Raw genomic sequence first — 16150 nt, forward strand, 5'->3', positions numbered from 1 at the left:
ATCCCTCCTTTATCCTCACAGTATTCCATCACAGCTCCCACCCCACCTTGTTGATTGGCTTCTTCATATCTAGCTCTTTTTCTGGCCTTTCAAAAGTTCAGTCCTTAATAAAGACTATGGTGTAGTTACTTCTTCCTGATTGAAACATTCTGGAGGAAGATGGAATACTCACTTACTGTCTTAGTTCCTGCACAAACATCACAACCAAGAAGCAAGTTGGGGAGGAAAGGGTTTATTCAGCTTACACTTCCATGTTGCTGTTCATCACCAAAGGACTGAAACTCAAGCAGGTCAGGAAGCAGGAGCTGATGCAGAGGCCATGGAGGGATGTTCCTTACTGGCTTGCTTCCCCGGGATTGCTAAGCCTACTCTCTTATAGAACCAAGACTACCAGCCCAGAGATGGCACCACCCACAAGGGGCCCTCCCACCCTTGATCACTAATTGAGAAAATGCCTTACAGCTGGATCTCATGGAGGCATTTCCTCAAGGGAGGCTCCTTTCTGTGATAACTCCAGCTTGGGTCCAGTTGACACACAAATCCTGACAGTACACTTACTCAGAAGAATTGGGAAGCTAAGAAGAATTACAAAATCCAGAAAGTCCCAAGATACATCAACCTCCTCCATGCCATAAAGTTAAATAATAAGAAGGCAATTACTGGGAAAGACTCTCTTGGGTGGAGCTGCCTACAAATTGGACAAGTTGTTCCAGGGACACAACATCTATCAGCCATCACCCATGTTGAAATAAGTTTTGTGTTGTTGTTGTTGTTATTGTTGTTGTTTTAATGTTGCTGAAATCTTTGAGTAACCAACCACTCCACTAAATAACCTCAGTAAACTCATTAGTTCACCAACCAATCTTTTTGTTTGTTTATTCCATTTGCTGTTGGTGCCATATCTGGGTTGAATAGATGTTTCTTCATGTGTCCTGAGAAGAAGTCATATAACAAGGACAAAAGACATCATAGGCTCCCATTTTCTACAAAACAGTTTCCCAAGAATAGAAATCTAAACCTATAAATTTGGCTGATACTCATTCCCATGCTATTTCTGCTGCCTTCACCATAGAATCACACTTGAAAGGAAAAATGGCTTCACTTTGGTAAAGGTTATGTTTGAATGGCCTGTGGCCTTTGAGATAACTATGATGTGTCAGTTATTGCAAAGGCAAGTGTAGAGCTCTGAGGAGGTATTAGGTTAGGTGGGTCATAGTACTTTTCTATGTGGAGAACCAGGCAGAAGAGCAAATATGAAACAAATCCTAAAGACCAACCCATTAAAAGAAGGAAAGAAGGAAGGAAGGAAGGAAGGAAGGAAGGAAGGAAGGAAGGAAGGAAGGAAGGAAGGAAGGAAGGAAGGAAGGAAGGAGCGCTATAGAATGTTGCTTTAACAAAATAACCATCAGTTTCATGAATTATAAATGATAGATGTTTATTTATTTGTTTCCATTCTATTGTTGTTGTTAAAGACTGGGTCTCACTATGTAGTTTAGGCTAGTGTCAAGCTCTCAGCTCTTCCTACATAAGCATCCTAAGTTTTGAGATTATAGGTGTGTATCCTCTTCAAGATACCAACTGACACTTATTGCCCACAGTCCTGGTTCTTATTATATACTTTGTACCTGATGTGAGTTTATTTCCTGGATCATGTATGGCTAAGTTTTGCTGTGTCTGTACATGGTAGAGAGAGTAAGGTCTATCTTTGGAGGCTCTGTTACAAGTATACCACATCTACTCAGCCTTAGCTCTTCCCTAAACATCTATCCTTAATGCCCACCTCCAAATCTCATCACATATACGAATGAGATTTCAAAATGTTTTGAAGGACAGAGTATTTGGTCTGTTTCACTTAGTTTTGTAACAGAGATGACAAATGATTTAGAAAAAAGATGAGTCAAGACAGGTGAGTCACAACCATGCTTCTAGTCAGCCAATCCAGCTCGCTTTCTCTTTTATCATACCCAGATTGTGTTTTGTTCCTTTTCTGTTAAATACTTCTTATCATCCTAAGATAAACAAGCATCAGACCTTCTTGAGCTCATTTTTCACTTTCAGATACCATTGCCTGGTTCTCCTCTACCATTCTCAACAAAAGACCTCAAAGGGAGTTTCTTATTAGTTGTCTCTTGATTCTCACTTTTCATTACTTCCAGTAAGAGATGGCAGGGAGCAGGGGTTTTCCCACCTCTGTGGACACTTCCTTGTCCGGGTCAGTAAAGTTGTTCAGATGTCTGGATTCAATGGACCATGAATGCTCCTTTTTTTCCCATACTGATCAACAATTGGCATTTGATTCACATGATCAATCCCTTCTCTCTAACAGAGAGGCTCTTGAATTGACCCAGAGATGGCTCCTTGGTCCTCCTGGCTTTCTTTTCTATGCATAATCCCATGTTAATTTTACACTAATATTGAATTTTCAATACTTGCCTGGACTTCTCTCCATACCTGCAGACTGTATAGGCACCTACACTGTGTCCAGTCTGTGATCAATGTGGAGTGATGCTCTATTCAAACCTGATCCTTCTAAAGTCTTCTGTACCCAGAGAATAGCAACCCCACATTTCCTGTTGCTCAGGTTCCAAGCTTCCGGCCTGGACTAGACTTGTATTCTCAAATTCGACATCTGATTTCTTTAAAATTATTGTAGTCTCACCTTCAAAATAGCTGTAGAGTCAGGTCATTTCATACCCCTCTTCCTGTGAACTCTGTAGTGACTAGGGCCTAGCACCAGCCACCACCATCTTTTCAGCCTCCAAACTGGATTCCCAATTTCTACTTTCATATCCCTGAGTCTATTCTCTTCATATAGCCAAGATGATCCCATTAACGTGTAATTCAGCTCACACCTCTCCTCTGGTCAGTCTTCTGTAAGTTCCCATGTGAGCCAGAGCAAAAGCCAGTTGCAAAGCCGTATGTCACTTTAGACTTTCCTTTACTGTACTCCTTGGTGTCCCTCAGAAGCAGACATTGTAAGCCTGTCATTCTTCTATCTGGCATGATGGATGTGACATAACGGACACTCCCCAGTACTCTTCCACCATTCTTATCCTTCCACACAACACTCCCTCCCTTCCCTGCTTCATCTCGTAGGGAGTGAACTGTTGTCTATGTTATTGGTTGCAGAGCCCTCAGTTTAGGGCAGTGCTTAGTACTCAGCTTTTGAGTGGTTTGATGGAGAGCACAGAGTTAATCTAGGTCTCAGAAGAGATGCAATCCTAGGATCAGGGACTAGAAGAAAAATCCCCCTAAATTCTTGTGTCAAAAGCTAGGGGAAAGTGGGAGCTTGAGAAAACTCTTGCTATCACCATTTGCATGTGGACTGAAGCAACCCAGCAGCAAGCAAGCTGTGCTCTCCTGTGCTTACCTTTTCAATCCTTTTGTCTGTAACGGTGGTGGGAGCAAACATCCCTGTGCTTAAGGAACCTTATGTCATCAAGACAGTTGATAGAGACCCATTCAGCAGGAAAGCTTGCCTTCTTAGCTGGAAGTTATCTCAGGTCTGAGCAAAACCTGCTCATTCTTGAACACACATCACAGACATCACTGTTGTTGGTATATTATTATTCTAATTAAAAAATTCACATCACTGGTCTATTTTGAATTTGAGAATAAGCAGATTTCTATGCTTATGTAGGTAGACTTAGAAAAACACACAGTTCTTTTTTTCTTTTTTTTTTAAACTTTGAAATTTGGGGGGTTTTATTACTTCTTTTGTTTATTTATATTTCAAATGTTGTCCCGTTCCTGTTTCCTCCTCCACATCCCCTCCACTCAACTCCCCCTCCCCGTTTTGCTTCTAAGACGGTGCTCCTCCACCCACCCACTCCTACCTTACCCCTTGAGCATCCCCTTTCTTTGGTGTATCAAGCCTCCACAGGACGAAGCACATCCCTTCCCACATGGCTAGACATGACAGTCCTCTGTTAGATATGTAGCAGGGGCCACAGAGCAATCTATGTATGCTTTTTGTCTGGTCTGGGTCTTATTCCATGGTATCTTTCTCCATTTCAATCTCATGACTTCTCACATCCTCAGGATCTGGAGCTAGTTGTCAAGCCTCCTTCCTTCCTTCCTTCCTTCCTTCCTTCCTTCCTTCCTTCCTTCCTTCCTCCCTCCCTCCCTCCCTCCCTCCCTCCCTCCCTCCCTCCCTCCCTCCCTCTCTCCCTCCCTCCCTCTTTCTCTCTCTCTCTCCCTCTTTCTCTTTCCTTCTTTCTTTCTTTCTTTCTTTCTTTCTTTCTTTCTTTCTTTCTTTCTTTCTTTCTTTCTTTCTTTCTTTCTTTCTTTCTTTCTCATGTGTCCCTTTTTCCTGCTTTTCCTTCAACGCAGGAATCCTGCTGAGAATTCCAGTAAATATTTCAAAACTGAAATCCCTTATCTTCATTGATGTCAGGTCTTTAGTACTTATACCAAGGTGAAGCAGTTGCTCAAGAGTGATTAGGAGGTCAAGAATATGGGGTGGGGGGAGGTACAAGATAAAGAGGAAAGGAGAGAGAACCGGGAAGACAACTGGATGCCCAGGCAGTGGTTAGAACTTGATGTGCTCAGGACAGGTACACTGACCACAAGAGAACTACTAAATCCATAGCAAAAAAGGTTGAGCCTGTAGACTTAAAGTTGACTCTGGATTCTGGGAAAGAAACAAAACGGTAGGGGGCTGAAAACATAAAATGGTCTTGGTTTTAGAAAATAGAAAGCTTGTGGAGGCATTAGAGCTTGTTCCTGGAACTCTGTAGTCAGTGTATTATCATTAATTGTTCACTTGAGCATCTCTTCACTCATTAACCTGAAAGTCCAAGAGGTCAAGTATTTTACCTTTTTCTTACTTTGTGCAATGCGGCCACCTTACATTCATTAGATGAACAAATGACTGATTTATAACAGTCTGCACCTATCACTTACTATACATCTGTAATTATATAGCAAAAATTCTATATGGTATAACCTTTAATTATGCAAAAATTAATTTTGCAAGGCATCATAATTCTATTTCTACTATGGTTGCCAGAAAACTCAGAACATATTTGTAAACAATAAGTATGCAAGGCCCTATTACTTACTTACACATGTGCATCAGCCTTTAAATATATAAATTATTTATAAAATTGTACTATATACATGTTTATAAAAATATTATACACATATACATATACCTAAGTATAATCTCAACATTTTTCTGCCATCAGACTTGCATATGAATATACTGTTTTAAAATCTACTTTGTCAAGTTAATTTTGGTCTAGGTTTTACCTGAGTAGCCATGAGTTTCCATAGGAACTAAGCTCATATGTAAACATGTGTGCTCATATGTTTTTTGGTTTTATGTGCCATTTATGCCAGTTGATATTGTTTTGTGGTCATTCTTCATATATAAGTCTACAGTGTTCCAGGCTATGCTTGGAAGGTGAATGGAGCATTTACAAGAAACCAAAGACAAAGCTGGGTCCACCATAGGTGAGGTGAATCCATGAACTTCTTAAAGAGTTTTCTGTTCCATCCTGGATTCATCAAGAGACCACTGGAGTTTAGGAAGTTTCTGCAGCAATCCCTAAATGTCATCTCTTATTGTAAATGACACAGGCCATTTCTTTTTTTTTTTTTAGGTATTTATTTCATTTACATTTCCAATGCTATCCCAAAAGTCCCCCACCTGCTCCCCCACCCACTCTCCCCCCACCCACTCCCACTTCTTGGCCCTGGCGTTCCCCTGTACTGAGGCAGATAAAGTTTGCACGACCAATGGGCCTCTCTTTCCACTGATAGCCCACTAGGCCATCTTCTGCTACATGTGCAGCTAGAGACATGAGCTCTGGGGGACTGGGTAGTTCATATTGTTGTTCCACCTATAGGGCTGCAGATCCCTTTAGCTCCTTGGGTAATTTCTCTAGCTCCTCCATTGGGGGCCCTGTGATCCATCCAATAGCTGACTGTGAGCATCCACTTCTGTGTTTGCTAGGCCCCAGCATAGTCTCACAAGAGACAGCTATATCTGGGTCCTTTCAGCAAAATCTTGCTAGTGAATGCAATGGTGTCAGCATTTGGAGGCTGATTCTGGGATGGATCCCTGGGTGTGGCAGTCTTTAGATGGTCCATCCTTTCATCTCAGCTCCAAACTGACACAGGCCATTTCATGCTTCAACTGGTTTGAATACAGGAGTAAAAGGTAAGGATGATCTGAATAGCAGTAATACTGATTAAAGCAAGAGCTACAAGCAGGTAGACAGTAAAAGGTTCAAGAGAATCCATGTGGCCAAGTTTTTGTTGCATTCACTGACGCACTGTACTGGTCTATACTAAGGGACCTTTTATTCAGTAAGCAATAGAACATCTCCAAAGAATTTCTGCTATATTCATTTCTAAAAGGGTCAGTAGCTGTGGACAAAATTATAGTTATGAAGTAACAGTGAACCTAATTTTATGGTTGGGGGTCACTACAACATGGGTCGCAGCCTTAGAAAGGTTGAGAAGCGCTGCTTGCTCAGGTGTATGCGTGGTAAAGATCTTTTCCTGTTCTGTAGGCTGCCACATGGCCCAAGGGATGATATCCTTTGCCACACAGCAGCTTTTCAGTTCCATGAGATCCCGTGTAGCAATTGTTCTTAGTGTCTGTGTTATCAGAGTTCTGTTCAGAAAGTCCTTTCCTGTACCAATAAATTCTAGCCTGTTCCGGAGCTCCCTTTCTATCAGAGTCAGGAAATCTGGTCTTAAGTTGGGGTCCTTCATCCATTTCAAGTTGAGTTTTATGCAGGATGATAAGGATGGATCTATTCACACTCCTTTACATACAGCAATCTAACTTGGCCAGCACCATTTATTGAAGAGGCTGTCTTTCTCTGTTGTGTATTTCTGGCTTCTTTGTCAAAACTCAGATTTCCATAAGTATATGCAATTATGTCTGGGTCTTCAATTCAATTCTATTGACGAACATGTCTATTTTAATAGTACTACCCAGCTGTGGCTATCACTGTAGCTCTGGAGTGCATCTTGAGATATCAGGGATGGTGATACTTCTAGCAGTTCTTTTTAGCATTCAAAATTGGTTTAGCTATCCTGTTCTCTCTCTCTCTCTCTCTCTCTCTCTCTCTCTCTCTCTCTCTCTCTCTCTCTGTGTGTGTGTGTGTGAGTGTGTCTGTGTGAATGTGTGTGTGTGTGCTCATATGAAACTGAAAGTTGCTTTTTCAATTTTGGGGAAGAATTATGTCAGAATTTTGATGACGATTGCATTGAACCTGGATTGTTTTGGTAGGATGGCCATTTTACAATATCAGTGCCACCATTCTTTGGGCATGAGAGATATTTCCTTCTTCTAATGTTTTCTTCAACACTTTTGTTCAATGTCTTAAAGTTTTTACTATGTCTTTCACGTAGTTTCCCCAAGATATTTTATGCTTTGAGTCTATTGTGAAAGGTGTTGTTTCCCTGATTTCTTTCTCAACCTGCTTGACATTTGTATATAGGAATGCTACCGGTTTGTGTTGACTTTGTATTTTGCTACTTTGCTGAAAGTGTTTACCCACTGTAGAAGTTTCTTGGTGTAATTTTTAGGGTCTTTTATGTATGAAGTTGTATAATCTGCAAATAAAGACACTTTGTCTTCTCTTCCTGTTTGTATGCCTTTTACTTCAGCTTTCTTATTGCTCTAGCTAAGACTTCAAGTACTATGTTTAATAGGTATGGAGAGAGTAGACATCTTTGTGTTTTTTTCTGATTTTAGTGAAATTGCTTTGATTTTTCTCTCTGTTTAGGTCAATGCTGGCTGTGGGCTTGCTGTAAATCACCTTTATTATGTTGTGGTACATCTCTCATGTCCCTAGTCTCTTTAGGACTTTAAAATACACACACACACACACACACACACACACACACACACACACACACACACACACACACTTTAATATGTATATTAGAAGAACACAGAGATTGTAAGTATACATAAGTTGTTTTGTGGTTTTCTTCATTTTGATCATATTACTTTCTTGTTTTCAAAAGGAAAGATTTTGACATTAAAAGTAACTAAATAGTTGAGAAGGGAATTTACATATTTTAGTTCTAAATAGAATTCTCTTGTAGTATTCCCCAGCGGTCTGTCTTTCTTGAGAACATTTATGGTTATTGAGAAGGGTCAATACTTCTATAATAGTAATTTGCCTTTGGGAACACCCATAATATTCATATCAAAGTGATGTCATATCTCCAATCTGAATTCTTTTGGTTCTTGTTATGGTTCAATACCTTTTACTTACAAGGAAGATGCCAGACCTTTAGGATTGACATATATACATTGTTTAGTAATGACAACAACTTTTTATCTTTTCTAGCAACTTCTTTGATTTCTGGATGGTGTTTCAGCTGCTTGCTTAGGAGGCAGTAGGGAGAAGGGTGCTTGAGAGCTGTGTAGATGGCTTCATCTTGCTGATTTCCTACTCTCCTCTGTTCTCCTCAGTTCCTGATGGTGTGGGTCACTGGAGTCCCCATCCCTACAACATGATGCCTTCAGTTCCTCTTCAGGACTTTTATCATGAAGGGCTATTGGACTAGGGACATTTTAATGGACTACATTTTGAGTCTGATAGCTTTGGATGTTAAGTAGATTTTGATCTTCAGGCCTGCCAGTTTCAGAGAACCTGAGGGAAGAGGAGATGCCCTAAAGAATGACCATTCGGAGAAGTAAACTGTGGGAAGCTTTGGTTGGAGTCTGATAATGTCACAAGGATACCCTGTGATTGGCACCGTTTATCTAAACTCTGCTTAGAACATAAAATAAGCTGTTTTACTTCTAGTCAATATAAATAAATATTCTTTGATGAGGCTCATCGAGTCAAATCCCTTGAAAACACACCATATTAAGATTTTATATAACCTACCATTTTCTACTAGCTACCGCTTCTTCTATGGTACATGAGTTTATATCAAAGGCTCCTAAGTATATAAGTATAAATAGTTATGAGCATCTGTATGTTTATAGTTATAACACATCTATTTTTCCATGTTGAACATTGGGTTTCAATCTACACAGATAGAATTTATAGCAATGGTCTAAGATTCCAAATTGTATAGAGACACCTTAGGGACTAATCTCATTTTTATTATTTATTACAGTTTAGATGTGCTCAACATATTAAAGAAGTGAGTTCTGCAGCACGTTGCTTCAAGGCTCTCAGAAGCATGTATTATTCATGCTGGTGGTGGGTGGCTATGTGTTGCCTCATCTCTATGTATAAGCCACACTGTTAATGCTAATGGGATACAGGGTCAAGTACACACATTCAATGTTGGATTTGGATCTTGGGGCCTTTACAGAAATTGAAATATGAAATTTGGTATTTTATATTCTGCAAAGAAAAAATAATACTGTTTCTAATAAAAATACAACTGGAATAAAATTTGAAATCTCAGCTTCCTGCTATAAAGTTCCCTCCCTCCACTAAAACATGGTTTCTTATCAAAAGAAATAAACTTTGAGAAGTCCAATCTAGTTCTGCAGATACCCCGTGGTTTCTTTTTATGTGATATATATGTTGAATAAGGTTTTTTTTTAATTGTTGTTGAAGAGGGTCAGACCCAAAAATAACAAAAAGAAAATGGAAGTGAATCTATTACTTACAGTATTGGTTTTAGTGCCTTCAAAAAATGAGCTGGAAGAAGGGAAGGGAGGCAGACTCAGGGCCTCTATATCACATAAAGAGCAAGCAGTGAGGTAGTTGGGTGCATTTGCTGTGTCATAGTCATCCTCAGCTTCCCCTTAAACTTCACTGAACTGTGCATCACAGGAATGATCCGGGGATTCTACAGACGTCACAGGAAAAACAACCTGAGGATTTGCTCATAGGGTTGAGCACACCGAACTCGAAAACCTCAAGTCAAGAAGCTACCTCATATTTCATTTCTTAGCGGCTGAGTTAAGTCTTAAATTGCCTGGTTCTGTGGACAGTGCCAGCACCCCGCTGTTGCCTCCCCCAGTTTGCCCTCTTACTCATGGGGTCTAGGACTCCAGGTTTGGGACTGGACCCCAAATAAATGTTTGAGAGATGACTAATGTACCACAGAGATTGACTTCCCAGTGACAGATGGCTTTGCATACTCTTCCTCTCCTCCATGGCTAATTGGTTATAAGTAGGATCAACTTATTTTAGCACATTTCAGCTACACACACACACACACACCCATGAACAATGACTTCTCAGCTTAAAATTGAAAATGTTTCTGTATCTTAAATTTTAGAGGAAAAATTGGAATCAATTCTCAATTACCCCGAGAACAACCAAGCTTTGGGGAGCCTTGCCAGCCCTCAAGCCTCCTTCTTTGTCACTCACGTTTAAAGAGTCCCCACTGCTCTACAGCAATAAAACATACAGGTACTACAGCTTGACTTTACACCAAGTCATACGCAAAACTACAAGCTGTAAATTGTACCATAAAGCAGAGATGAAAAGAATGTATCTTCAATAGGCATTCTAAGACATCTCGTCTGCAATGGGACTACTCTAGGTAGGAATCCTTTAGCCCTTTGCCAGCTCTATTCTTGGAAGATGAAATTAATGAATTTAGAAGGAAGCCATTAAGCTGGGTTTGGCACACCTGCAAGCCCAGCTGATGCAGAAGGATCGTGATTTTGAATAGGGAGACCCTGTACCAAACAAGCAAACAAACAAACAAGCAAAGTCCTCTAAGCAACAACAAAGAAGACAGCTTTCTGAGTCTTTGAATAAACTATCTTATCTGAACTTATTTTCTTTGAATTTCATGAAGATGCCATTTCATGGAAATGTTGTCTGTGTAACATATCACACTATAGCATCTAAAATAACATTTAGTGCATACTAATGTGCCCTAGTTACTTTTTCTTTTGTAAGGATAAATACTTTAATAAAAAGCAACTTCAGGAAGTATTTATTTTGGCACATAGTTGCATCACGGTGGGAAAGTTAAAGCAATAGGAACCAGAAGTTGTTGGCAACATCACATCTATAGGCAGAGAGATAAATGCCTGTGCCCAGCTCCCTTCTTCCTTTGAATACAGTCTAGAATCTCAGCCCAGGGAATGCTGCCACCCACAGTGGACAAGTCTTCTCATCTTTCTTTAACCCAGTCCACCACAGGCATGCCCATAGGTCTGTCTCGTAGGTGATTCTAGACCTTATCAAGGTGACAATTAGTATTAGCCATCACACAAGTTTTCAGAATGTTAATTTTCAACCCATTCTTGAGACGTCAGAATTACTAAGACTAAGACTTAGTTTCCCATGTTGAAGATCTTCCCACTTGGGCTTCAAGCCTCTCCACTGTGAGGTGTGAGAACTGGAGTGATTGAGAAGCTGTTAAACTGCTGATCCTTTGCTCCTGGCCATGCTCTCCCATCACTTCCCCACCCTACCCCTTTCAAATACCTGAGTTAAACAGCCACATTTCCATCTCCTCTAGGCTTAGCCTTTGCACACTGCCACCATATATGCATTCTGATTGCCCGTTTCTTGGTAAACTGCTGTTGTGTGTGTGGCTTGTGTTTGGAGATATGGCTTGGTGGTTAAAAGTACTTGTTGCTCTCCCAAAGGACTTGGGTTTTATTCCCAGTACTCACATGGAGTTTACAACCATTTATAAGTCCAATTCTGGGGAGGAGGGGAGATCTAATTCTCTCATCTGGTCTCCATAGGCGCCAGGATATACATGGTACGCAGACACATGGGCATGCAAAACACCCATACATTGAAAGGTAAAAAATAATAATGATTTTAGAAATTTTTAAAGAATTTAAAACTGAAACCCCCACAGAAAATACTTTGAAGTATTTGAAGTAGTGAAATTTAAGTTTGATTTAAAAAAAAAAAAACAAAGCAAACTTTATGCATTTCTAAAGATGTTTTCTTTTAGTGCATGAAGAAAACAAAATGTACAGGTACATTTGTTATTGTTCATGTGGAGATCCTTGTGAACAATGACATTTTAGACATCATGTTTTCATCTTTCCAAAAACACAGCAGGACAGAGCCCCATTCGACACAGCGAAATAAGTTCCTTAAAAACGTTGGCTAAAGTAGCAGAAAGTGTCTCCTATTTTAAGCACTCACAAACAACCCCAGTTGGAGAACAGCTCTCTGAAGATTCAGGCCTCTCTGGTTACTCTATTTCCCAGGTTTCCCTTCCCTGCTTGATTCTCCTGTTTGATAAGAGATCAGGTAACCATGACAACACTGCACGGTGGCAGGCCTTTGTGTGTGTGTGTGTGTGTGTATGTGTGTGTGTGTGCATTACATAACTCTGAAAATAAATCTGCTATCTGTTTGACATTTGCTTCCTTTTCTTACAAACTTTTTTTTTTCCTTTTTAACTCTCAGCACAGTGTATCCTGGAGGAAGCTCTCCACTTGAGAGGATTTTGCTGACAGGAGTGTGGCTTCCTATTAGTGGCATGATGGCTGCACCCTCTGAGGCTCACATTCCCAGCATGGATCCTCCCCATACACACTTCAGACTAAATTATAGCTCTATTATCCAGTTAGTGAAGGCTAGCAAAACCGTGATAGTTCACCGGGGTGTTTTCTAGCCTGAGATTTATGCAGTCTGAGTGTATGCCATCCAAAATGGAAGCCACTATTACATGAGCTCTGAAGGTTCACCTCAGAGGCACCGGTTTTATGCCAATGGGAAACATACTCTCGGTTCCTGGCAGATAGAAAGAACTTTTCACTCAATTAGATTTTGATAAGACAGCTTGACCTAATACTCCTTGAAAAATAAAGACTCTAATATAATTTAATATAGGGATATTGGCATGCCAAATGACTAGCTTCTATTATGTGTTCAGAGGAGATTTTATTTTCTGATATAAATCCTAGAAACTTGCTTAGTGATAAGGGTTTTTTCCTCATAACAAAGCAAATTTTTCAGTTTTCTACATTAGTGGCTATATGGAGATTTAGGCAAGTGACAAGCAGCATAACTCTTGGTTAAATGAGAAGAAGATTAACATCAGGGTCAGAATGAGGCCACTGCTTTCAAAGCAGAGCCAGCAGAGACCAGCGCTTGCCTTTACCCACCAGCCTGAGTTGTATCCAGGCAAACTGTATTGATTAGATGTATTTCCCTAATAGTCTCTCTCTCTCTCTCTCTCTCTCTCTCTCTCTCTCTCTCTCTCTCTCTCTCTCTCTCTCTCTCTCAGGAATATGCTTGTATCAGGCACACAGAACTTTCTCCTACGTGTCTACCAATTAAGGGTTATTAAGTTTAATGAATTTATTCCACAGCACCAAGCTCTCTAGTATTTATTCAAAAAAAAATCTCTTGGGACTTGAGTCTCAGAGCAAAAGATTTCATAAACATGCATATGAATGTGTTAGATGAGGCTGTTTTTGTTGATTGAAAACAGACAGCCGGTGTGCAACCCTACGATGTCACGATATGACTGTCATGTAGAATGACTGTATTTGCAAGTAAACACCATTCAAGCCACTTTGGCAAGCCCAGAGCCTCTTTGTGCAGAGCAGAGGTTGTGTCCTGCCTGAGGGTATTCAGCCGAGAAAGCCACAGGGAATTGGCTCAAAGCAGGTAGGCTAGCCCCGGAACCACCTTAGCAACCTGGGACTCTGCCAGAATTGGGTTTGTATGAGTCCCTCTTTTAATGATGCACCTGACTGCCTAGCTTCTTTACCTGCATGTACGAGGCACACACAGCTCTCTCCGAACAAATGCAACTAGAAATCCCAGTCTCTCCATCCCCGACTCCTTACCTCCCACCCACATGTACACCCCTCCGTGGAGAGTGGAGGTTTCTTCTTTCCTAACTATAATCCAATGTAGATAGTGTCTATTAGAGTATATTGCCCGTGTATCTGAGTATAAGATCGGCCAGAAAGGCCAGTCTGGCTGGAATTGGCTTGGGATACTTGTGCAGTAAGGAAAACTGTCTCAAAATGAATCCCCAAGATTATTTACCATCCTACACCTGTGCTTATTCGGGTGTTCACACGATTAAAAAAAAAAAAAGATGCATTATAGGAAGAGACACGCACAGTAGGGAAAAGGAGTAGCTATGTGACATAACCTATCAGTCAAAATTGAGAACCACCCAAACTGCTCCGCTTAGTAACCAGTCTCTCCTTCCTTTAGATCCCATAATGCAATGCGGGTACCTTGAGAACCCACAACACGTGGTCTGATATCAATGTTCACAATGCCTTCTTTTCTAACCGATGCTACTGCTTGCATGTCTGTGTGAGCCCTTCTTTTCAGTTCTTTAAATAAGCGTCCGAAACCCTGAAAATACCTGGCCTAGATCTGAGCACCCAAAAACAAGGGGCGGGTACCTTTGTCTAATCCCTAAATAGCCATTGGCTGATGAAAGCCTTGATGAAAGTAGCTTTGGCATATTACTTTCTGTGTTTGCTTAAATTAACGATAACATTAGCAGCACAGGCCAAGGAGAGTGAATAATATGAAGAAAAGAAAAAGGGCAGCGGTATAGGAAACAGTAAACACACGGCTCCTTGAACATTTTACGGTTAGGGAACTGATATCAGATTGGCTTTGAATTGCGATTTGATATGACCCACCCCACTCACCCCACCCCACCCACTCCCCCTCCCCCCCCCCCGCGGTGAGCTGCTTACCTCTTCGAGATTTTGCATCTTTATCTTCAAATGGAATAATCCTATCTCAGAGAATTGTTGTGAGGTTTTGTCAGTTTCTAACAAGTCACAGAAAAGGGGCTCAATAGATGTTAGCTGAGGCTAGTATGCTTGTCATACTTCCTCTCTCAACAGCGGACCCTAACCTTTGGATGGACATTGCCACTCCGTAAGGAGCAGAAGATGACTTCTGGGTTTGCAGGATAAAAGGTAACAGGAGGGTGGGCCGTAAACAAAATACCTTGGGATAGGAATTGAGGAGGAGTTTGAAGCACGAGAGTTACAGATGATTCAATCTGCGGCTGGCATTTAACGGAGAAGATTCCAAGATTCGCTTGCTTTTTTTGTTTGTTTGGTTTTTTTTTTTTTTTTTTTTTTGGTTTGCATACCGTATCTTGTGACTATATGGGCAGATCTTTCTGAAGGTGGTTAAGAGCTGTCTCACAGTAATTACCACTTGGGAATGAAAAGACTAGAGGGCAGCTTGTGTTTACTTCTCTGTCAACCATTATCAAGATTGTCAGGACACACCAAAGGAGGGTCTAGTCTTTGTCTGCTGCTACCCAGCCTGATCATCTGACCCCGTATCTTCTATGAGCATAGCAGTTTTAAACCCTCAGAAAATCGATGGGACCTGGGCCTCCCTCAGTTCATGTTTAAATAAAGCACATTATTTCTCTTTCCTTTAAATATTTTAAACTGGAAACCAGCTGGGTTTACAAATAGACATTTAGCTGTAACGGTTTCCCACAAAGATTCCCTGTGCAGTATTCATCATCTGTTTAGACTCTTTGGTGACAGGAGGAAATTTTAAGCGCAGAAAAATATGTTTAATTGCTTCAAACAAAATGCCAAAATGCCATCTTTCAAAGCTTCTGGGAGCCAGTCGCAGCAAATATGCCTACTTTGGTCATTCTATGAACTTGCTGTTTTGAAAATAGGAATGCAATGCCGCCTCCTATCCCAGCTTAAAAGGAGCAGCTGCAGAGGTGGTAGAAATACCTGGAAGGTGATGCTGGACTTGCAGGTCAAGTCTGCTTCTAACTGTCATCTTGGGGGAACCGTGCAATGTCCTTCCCTCTCCCCCCATTGTCACGTACTATTTGAGCAGGTGGAATGGCTCTATTTGCATCTATAAACACAAGAAAGCGTCTATCACAGGAACATAGCAGGCCGCAGTTTTCCTGCTCTGCCACCTCTCAGCTGGCTTGGGTAATTTGTAAAGTTCGTGATATGATACCAGGTTAAAGAGAAATGAAAACTTCAAATAGACATGGGATTTAGTGTTCATCTTTGTTCATCCAATGCCAGCTTGAACTACATAAGTAAAATGTTGAACTGGGATCATTAACACAGCTGGCCTACCACAACTTTCACCCAGGTGTGTATTTTTTTTCCCTTAGAACAGCAGAAAACTGCCCAAGTCTGACTTATCTTTTTCACCCATGTCTTGATATGGGAGTACATTGTTTAGCAATTTCCTCCGAGACATAACATTTCATGTTGCAGGGAAATGATGGGGGG

The 16150-nt window shown here is 40.8% G+C and overlaps 1 pseudogene; it reads right to left on the reverse strand.

Moving 5' to 3' along the window:
• Positions 1 to 7957: 7957 nt before the first annotated feature.
• On the reverse strand, positions 7958 to 10100 carry LOC110308971 (NADH dehydrogenase [ubiquinone] 1 alpha subcomplex assembly factor 4 pseudogene; annotated as a pseudogene).
• Positions 10101 to 16150: the final 6050 nt, after the last annotated feature.

Source organism: Mus caroli, unplaced genomic scaffold (assembly GCF_978045245.1).
Source record: "Mus caroli unplaced genomic scaffold, Mus_caroli_1 scaffold_12, whole genome shotgun sequence".
Lineage (NCBI taxonomy): Eukaryota > Metazoa > Chordata > Mammalia > Rodentia > Muridae > Mus > Mus caroli.